The following is a 7,337-nucleotide window of genomic DNA, read 5'->3' on the forward strand; positions in this document are numbered from 1 at the left end:
GACTTAGTTAGACTTTCTATATAAGCTTTTTAGAGCCAAATGAATACATCAAATAATGTTTTAAAATGTAATTTTTTTTGAGTGTTTGCCCTGCTTCTATGTTGACTCTTTCCAAAAAGTTCAATAAATGAGTATGCTTAAAGGAATGCTTCTGGAAGAAGTGAACTCTTAAGGAAACATTGAACAAAAGCAGTAAAAGGAGTTTTACATTCCACAATATAAATATTCACACCATCAGCTTCCTTTTGAAGACTAATACTTGTTGCACACTTCCTCTGAATAATTTCTGGTGTATTATTTGGAGTCTGTTTACCTGGCAGTATTTCTCTTTACTAATTACATTACATCAACAAATTAACTTCATATTCTGAATTTCAAATATTTAATAATTGCAATAAATTTCTCATCAGTAGCCTGCTCTAAGAATCATTCAAAAATTCAAAATGATTCAGCAAGTAATTTTTACTGGGAATCTTACTACGGCTAATGACTTTTGCAAGGAGGGAGATACCTGTTCATAGCGTGACTCTCAACTTAACCAATTGTTACTCAGTGGGCAGGCTCTGAATTTACAAAGTGAAAAAAAGGCATGGCATTTTAAACTCGGGTTTATTAACCATTTAAACAATTTATTGAGGGTTACAAGTAGATTCTCCATCACTTGAAGTCTTTAAACAAAGACTAGATGGCTAAAATGTATGGCTGTGGTTCAGTTAAACAAAAATTATATACAGCGTCAAGTCAGAGATTTGTGTTATTCAAGAAGTCTATAGGCTACCCATCAGCAGAATGATTTTGCAAGAATAAACATACTACACAGAAGACTCTCAAAGAGTATACAAATGGAAGTCACAGAAGCACAAAAGGAAGAGAAAAAGGTCTGTCTTACACCTGTTGGATACATCCAATACTGAAAACTGACAAATGTCATAGACCTTAACGCGGCCAGTAAAGACCTGGCTGTTCACACAAATCTTACTCGAATTTGCTGCTTTTGGGAGAGTTTGCCCAGAAGTGAAGCAAAATATGGCAAGGATCATTAATTACTCTTGTATCAGTTTTTTGACAAAAGTATGTATAAAGGATAAAATGCCGTTCCTCACTTCTACACTAAATCAAGATGTTTATTACTTCCTATAATCAAGGTAGAAACAGCCGGTTGCATTAAGTTCAACTTAGATCTTCTGTGGATGTTTAAAAGAAATAGCTAGCACAAGAAATCAGTGGTCTTTTTTCCCATTATATTAGCACTTTCAGCTGAGTACCTCAGGTATTTTATCCGACAGAAGTTTTAACAGCTTTGGGCAATCCCAGACATGGATACCGGCTGGGCAATGAGTGGATTGAGAGCACACCTGCAGAGAAGGACTTGGTGGATGAAAAACTAAATATGAGCAGCAATGTGTGCTCGCAGCCCAGAAAACCAATTATGTATCCTGGGTTGCACCAAAAGAAGTATGACCAGCAGGTCGAGGGAGGTGATTCTCCCCCTCTACTCCGCTCTGGTGAGACCCCACCTGGAGTACTGCGTCCAGCTCTGCAGCCCCCAGCACAGGAAAGACATGGACCTGTTAGAGCGGGTCCAGAGGAGGGCCACAAAGATGATCAGGAGGCTGGAGCAACTCCTCTATAAGGACAGGCTGAGAGAGTAGGGTTTGTTCAGCCTGGAGAACAGAAGGCCCCGGGGAGACCTTATAGCAGCCTTCCAGTACTTAAAGGGGGCCTACAGGAAAGATGAGGAGGATCTCTTTGTCAGGGATTGTAGTGATAAGATGAGAAGTAATGGCTTTAAACTGAAAGAGGGTAGATTTAGATTAGTTTTTAGGAAGAAATTCTTTACTGTGAGGGTGGTGAGACACTGGAACAGGTTGCCCAGAGAAGCTGAAGATGCCCCATCCCCGGAAGTGTTCAAGGCCAGGTTGGATAGGGCTTTGAGCAACCTGGTCTAGCAGAAGGTGTCCCTGCCCACAGCAGAGGGGGGGTGGAACTAGATGATCTTTAAGGTTCCTTCCAACCCAAACCATTCTACGATTCTATGATTCTAAAATCAGCAAACACAAGATAACGTGTTCATAATATCATCCTTTTATCATTCAGACTCAAAAGAACTTGCAAACACACAAGAAGCTTTCATAGTACAAGGAACCACCGTTTTTTCCCTGATAAGCTGTAACGCAGGTGTTAAGCACCATTCATAAAAGATAAAGCTTTACTCTCTCTCATGTGTATGATTTTTATCCAGGAAAGTTTTACATCACTTCCAGCTGTCAGGTAGAAATACAGAAGGGTCAAAGATTGTACAACCACAACATGGTAACTCTGCGTTTGTCAACAAGTACTTTCATTCCATCTGTTACAAACTAATTTGTTTATGCTCTTCTCTGCATTGTTTTAGTTTGTGTAATGCTAAAGATAAAACAGAAAATATGTAATGGACTCCATTCTAGGATTGGCTGAAATCACATATTTGAAAATGTGCATTCAGCACTGTATATCCAACAAGATGGATAATTAAATGGTCTTTCAAATATGCTAAACAGTAACAATAATAAATTGAAAATACTTTTAAATGGAATATGCTGCTTGGTTTCATAACTTACACACTCGGCTTTTTTTCGGGGCAGGAACAACCAAAAAAGTTCCCCCAAACCCAACCTGACTAACTCCAGCAAAATTATGATGTCTCAGTAAATTTAACTTCGGGGTTTTTTATTTTTTAACATATAAAGTAATAGCAATGTGTTACTTCCGTAATAATATTTTGTTGCTGAAACAGAACAGAGCTGAAATTAAAGATAAGCCAAACTCAGCTTTAAGGCTAAAAATCTCTGTATGTCCATGTTTTTAAAGCTAGCCTCCTTTCCAAGTGTAAGTGTATATTTTTTTACAGACTGACTTAAGAATTGCATGGTATGTTTACAAGAAAATCAGGTTAAGTAGTTATCATAACTGACAATGTGCCAGTTACCAGAATACTATTATATCTTCCCATTGTAAGTGTATTCCACGAATAAAAGCATTGCGTAAGAGCTTCGCACGCGTAACGCTGTGGGTGTTTGCATAGCTGATTGACATGTTAAATGGCTTCCAACGTTCCAGGGCAGACTACTGACGAAAGCGAGTACAACTCTATCTGCTTGAGTGGAGTTACTTTAGATTGTTTAACAGTTCACTTTAACTATATTTACGTAAGAGGTGGCCCACATATTCAAGAGAATAAAATGATCAAAAAGCTACGCTGGATTTAGTCAACAGTTTGGACTGCTGTAAAAAATTATATCCACTAAGCTTTTGAAAGTTAAATATAGTTATTAGCTGTTAATATTTTACTTGGAGACACATATCAAAAAACAGAGTATGCCGTACTTATTTCTGCATTAATAGATTCTCAAGATTCCTTCTTACTAAAGCAATTTGGCATTTCAGGATTCCTTTGGAATAATCTATACCAGTTTAACATGAGTCCTACTTAGTCAAATGACAGCAACTCTCTTTTGCGGACTGTCTCATTTATACACAAGAAGCTTGCACCAAAGTATTAACCAAGATCAAATTAAAGTGACATGGTTTTGGCAGTACAAATCCCTAAAGTTCATAAGATGTTGATGATGGACCTCCTTGATGCAATTCTGGTTATTCACAGGGAAGCATACGAAGAAGTCCTGTTGTACCGAACACAACAGAAATCAAGACAAGGAAGCAGCATCCTTGTTCACTATTCCAATTCTCCACTTATTCAGTACTACCTTTTTCTGACGGTTACTGATTGTTTTGTCTCTCTCTAGGACATCTTGCCTTCTTCCTATATTTCAGTTTTCTGCTTCTTTCATTCCACTGATATGCATAGTTCCATGAAGTAATATCCAGTGTCACTGCAGTAGTCTTCAGGCTTCAGGCAAGCTACCTTAGTGTACATGATCCACCACAGGCTTCAGTCTTTGAAGCAGACAGTGGCCATTAATGTTTCACTTGCCTATTCCTTTAAGGAATATTGTGCACTTGCTTATGCGTGACAGTTAGCCATCTCTCTCATACAATTTATTAGTAATATTTTACTTTTTCAATGTCGGATGAGTTAAAGTACTAGAAGCCAACACTTTTCTTACTTTTGGACAAATAAGAAGCTTCAGAATATTTTAAAGCTCTTGATTCTTTTAACATGCTATCTTCAAAATGCTTGCCACAATGCCAACGAAAGCAGTGGTAGAAACAAATTATGCCAAAAATACAGAAGTCCATCTATAAACTTATGAAGATTTCACCTGCTATATAAATAGATTGCACAGAGCGACCAGGGCCTATGACTGCAACCTGAAGCATATGAATAACAGATCTCTAAAACTTGGATAATCGCATGATGAATTTGAAATGTTAGGGCAATAAATGTAATTTCCTGATAAGGCCAAGAGATAAGCAGAAAAGAACTTCCTATTTATCCTGAAATGACAGAATGAATGCACTTCATTTTTTGGTGTATGGACATAATATGCAACAATAAAATCCAGTTTTTAAATAATTCACCTCATTTTTGTGTAGTATTCTAAGAAACAGGTGCATAATTTAGTCATTTCAGTCATTTTATAATCTGCCATTTCAGATATGCGATACAGAAATCAGCAACACACCTTCATTATCATGGATGATAAGATCAGCAAATTCAACATATTTAGACATTATTTTATCACACTCCAAATATGACAACCCCCCCAATTCTTATTAGAAATATAAAAGGAGCAGTCCCTCCCATCTTTTTCAATAGACAGTAGCAAAGACAGTATTACTAGCATAGATGGAACACATCACAGAAGTTAAAGATCTAACAAATACCTAGATCTGTACACATCTCCTTTGCAGAATATAGAAAAATGGTGGATTTGGTGAAGGCCCAGAGTAATTTTTAAAAAAATTACCACAATAAGTTCCATTGCTGGTGTTTGTTTTCTATTCATTAACCCCAAGATCATAACAAATTAAGTTATGTTGTGAGGAAATGTATATGGCAGACAAGTGACTTGCTCAAGATTTTTGTGCGAGGGCCAAGAAGAGAACATGGTCCATAATCTTCTGCCTTACTCACAGGAAGAGCTTACATACCCTGCCTTCTCCTGACTGCCTCCTTTACCCATGAAGCTCCCTCCTGGCCCCAGTTTTCCTTTTGTTCTTTCCAAAGACATCCTTCTCCTATATTCAACTTTGCAAAAAGTATGTAATTTCTTTGTAAAGGTGCACCAACTAATCTCTCTTCCTCAGTATTTATCAATTTAGTGTCATTATCCATCTGTACCAACCCTAATCAATAGCATAACTGAAACCACTTAGCACCAAATCTCTACTACATCTTATCATCAGGAAAAAAAAAGGAATGCGACAGAAAGATTTAGATTACAAAGTTATTTAAAACACTTCAAAGTTACTCTAATTTAAATCCTTGCATAAATATAAATATATATATATAGTCATTGGACACGCCAGATCATCAGACTTTACTTAGTACCCCTATATTTGCAAAACCTCCTGTATCAGGAAAGCAAATATCTATTTCAAAAACATTATTGCCAGAGAATGAAATGCAGTATATCATAAAATTAATCAACGCTGTGTAGCTACAGCAGAACTCCTTATGATAACTTTTTTATAAAAAGTCAACACATACTAGATTATGAATGTAAAGCCATGTAATTATTAGGAATTTTTTATTTTTCTGGATCGGATTTTCACTATCAAACTGCATAGTGGCTATAAAATGACCTACAGCTTTGGCAGATTTTTTTCCATTTAAAGAAACATGAACACATATGAAAATAAAAATAAGGTGGCTTTGAAGAATTCACTGTAGTATTTATATGCTATTTTAATGCTGATATGTTTTCAACATAACTGAAGCCATACAGTGTAGAAAAAGCACTTAGTTGTGAATATGCAAGAATGACTGCTATCAGATACATTTTAGTTTCCAACTGCAAAAGAAAAATGTAGAAGGTATCTACAACCTTGTCCTCTTAGAATGAACTCTCCAATAGTTGTACAGTATCTGTCATTCTGTAAACTCAGAGCCAAGGAAAATAAAAAATAAAAAACTATTTATTTAATTGCAAAATGGAAAAAAAATTTGGGACTAGGCAGAGAGGCATGAGTTGGTTCCAAACTTTTCTTTATAACATGTGGTGGGATTGCTTATTTCTTTCATATTCTTGTCCTTTGATTCAATTCAGAGGGAGAAATTTATGTATTTCTAAGCTATATAATAATTTTATCTTTTTCCTGCTCACTTTCCAATTTTTTTTTGATGTACCACATATTTAGATTGTGCCTCCAGAAATCTAAATAATGTGGAAATGGCTAGACAATATAATGATATAGAACGATCATCCAAGATATTATGAATTAAAGGTTGTTTCTACTCACTTTTCTGAGGAATCTACAGATATGCCTGTTTAACTCAAACCTGTCATTTCAGAACAACCGAAGTATTTTGTTTCTTCTTGGATTGCTTTTCTTAGCCAAGGAATAAACTAAAGATGTTGTTACTGGACCAAAATAGAAAAAAATGAAATAGATGAGACTACAAAAGTAAGAGTACAGTGTATCAAATATAATGTTGAACTAAACAACAAACAAAGAGGGACATCCAGATTAAGCACTGTATTTGTAGGTTGGTTGTGAAACTGGATCTTAATTTCTTAAGAGTGAAATAGTACTTATGACCTTGCTAACTTCTATACTATACAGACCTATTTTTAAATGGTTTTCGAAATAGGCTTTAATGGAGCCTGACTTCAAAGGGGACAATGAGAAAAATGTGGTCCTAGGGCTTCTAAGCAGGGCAACAGTGGTGCTCCTGATGTGTTTTGGTTGTGTGAAATAAGCATGCTTAATAAAACAAAACTGGTTATGCCTCGTGGCTCCATCCCATCACTTTTTAGCACTAGGTTTGATACTAGTCACTCACATTTTACTAGAATGTAATACCTCAAGTGCGTATAACGGCAAATATTACAGACTGCTGAGAAGTGGTTGAGTCACCATCCCTGGAAGTATTTAAAAGACGTGTAGATGAGGCGCTTAGGGACATGGTGTAGTGGGCATGGTGGTGTTGGGTTGACTGTTGGACTCGATGATCTTAGAGGTCTCTTCCAACCTTACTGATTCTATGATTCTATGATAATAGCAGTATCAATAGGGTTACTTTCCCCACCCCTACAGACGTGGGGAAGGTTTACAACAGGGATTCTGCCCATTCTTCAGCTGAGATTCGGGCGCTCTTCTGGGGTCTAACCAGGTTAACTAATACCTATCTCCCAATTACTCTTCTTTCCTTTATTGCCTCTGATGGCTAT

The sequence above is a fragment of the Calonectris borealis genome, chromosome 4 (assembly GCF_964195595.1).
Source record: "Calonectris borealis chromosome 4, bCalBor7.hap1.2, whole genome shotgun sequence".
Lineage (NCBI taxonomy): Eukaryota > Metazoa > Chordata > Aves > Procellariiformes > Procellariidae > Calonectris > Calonectris borealis.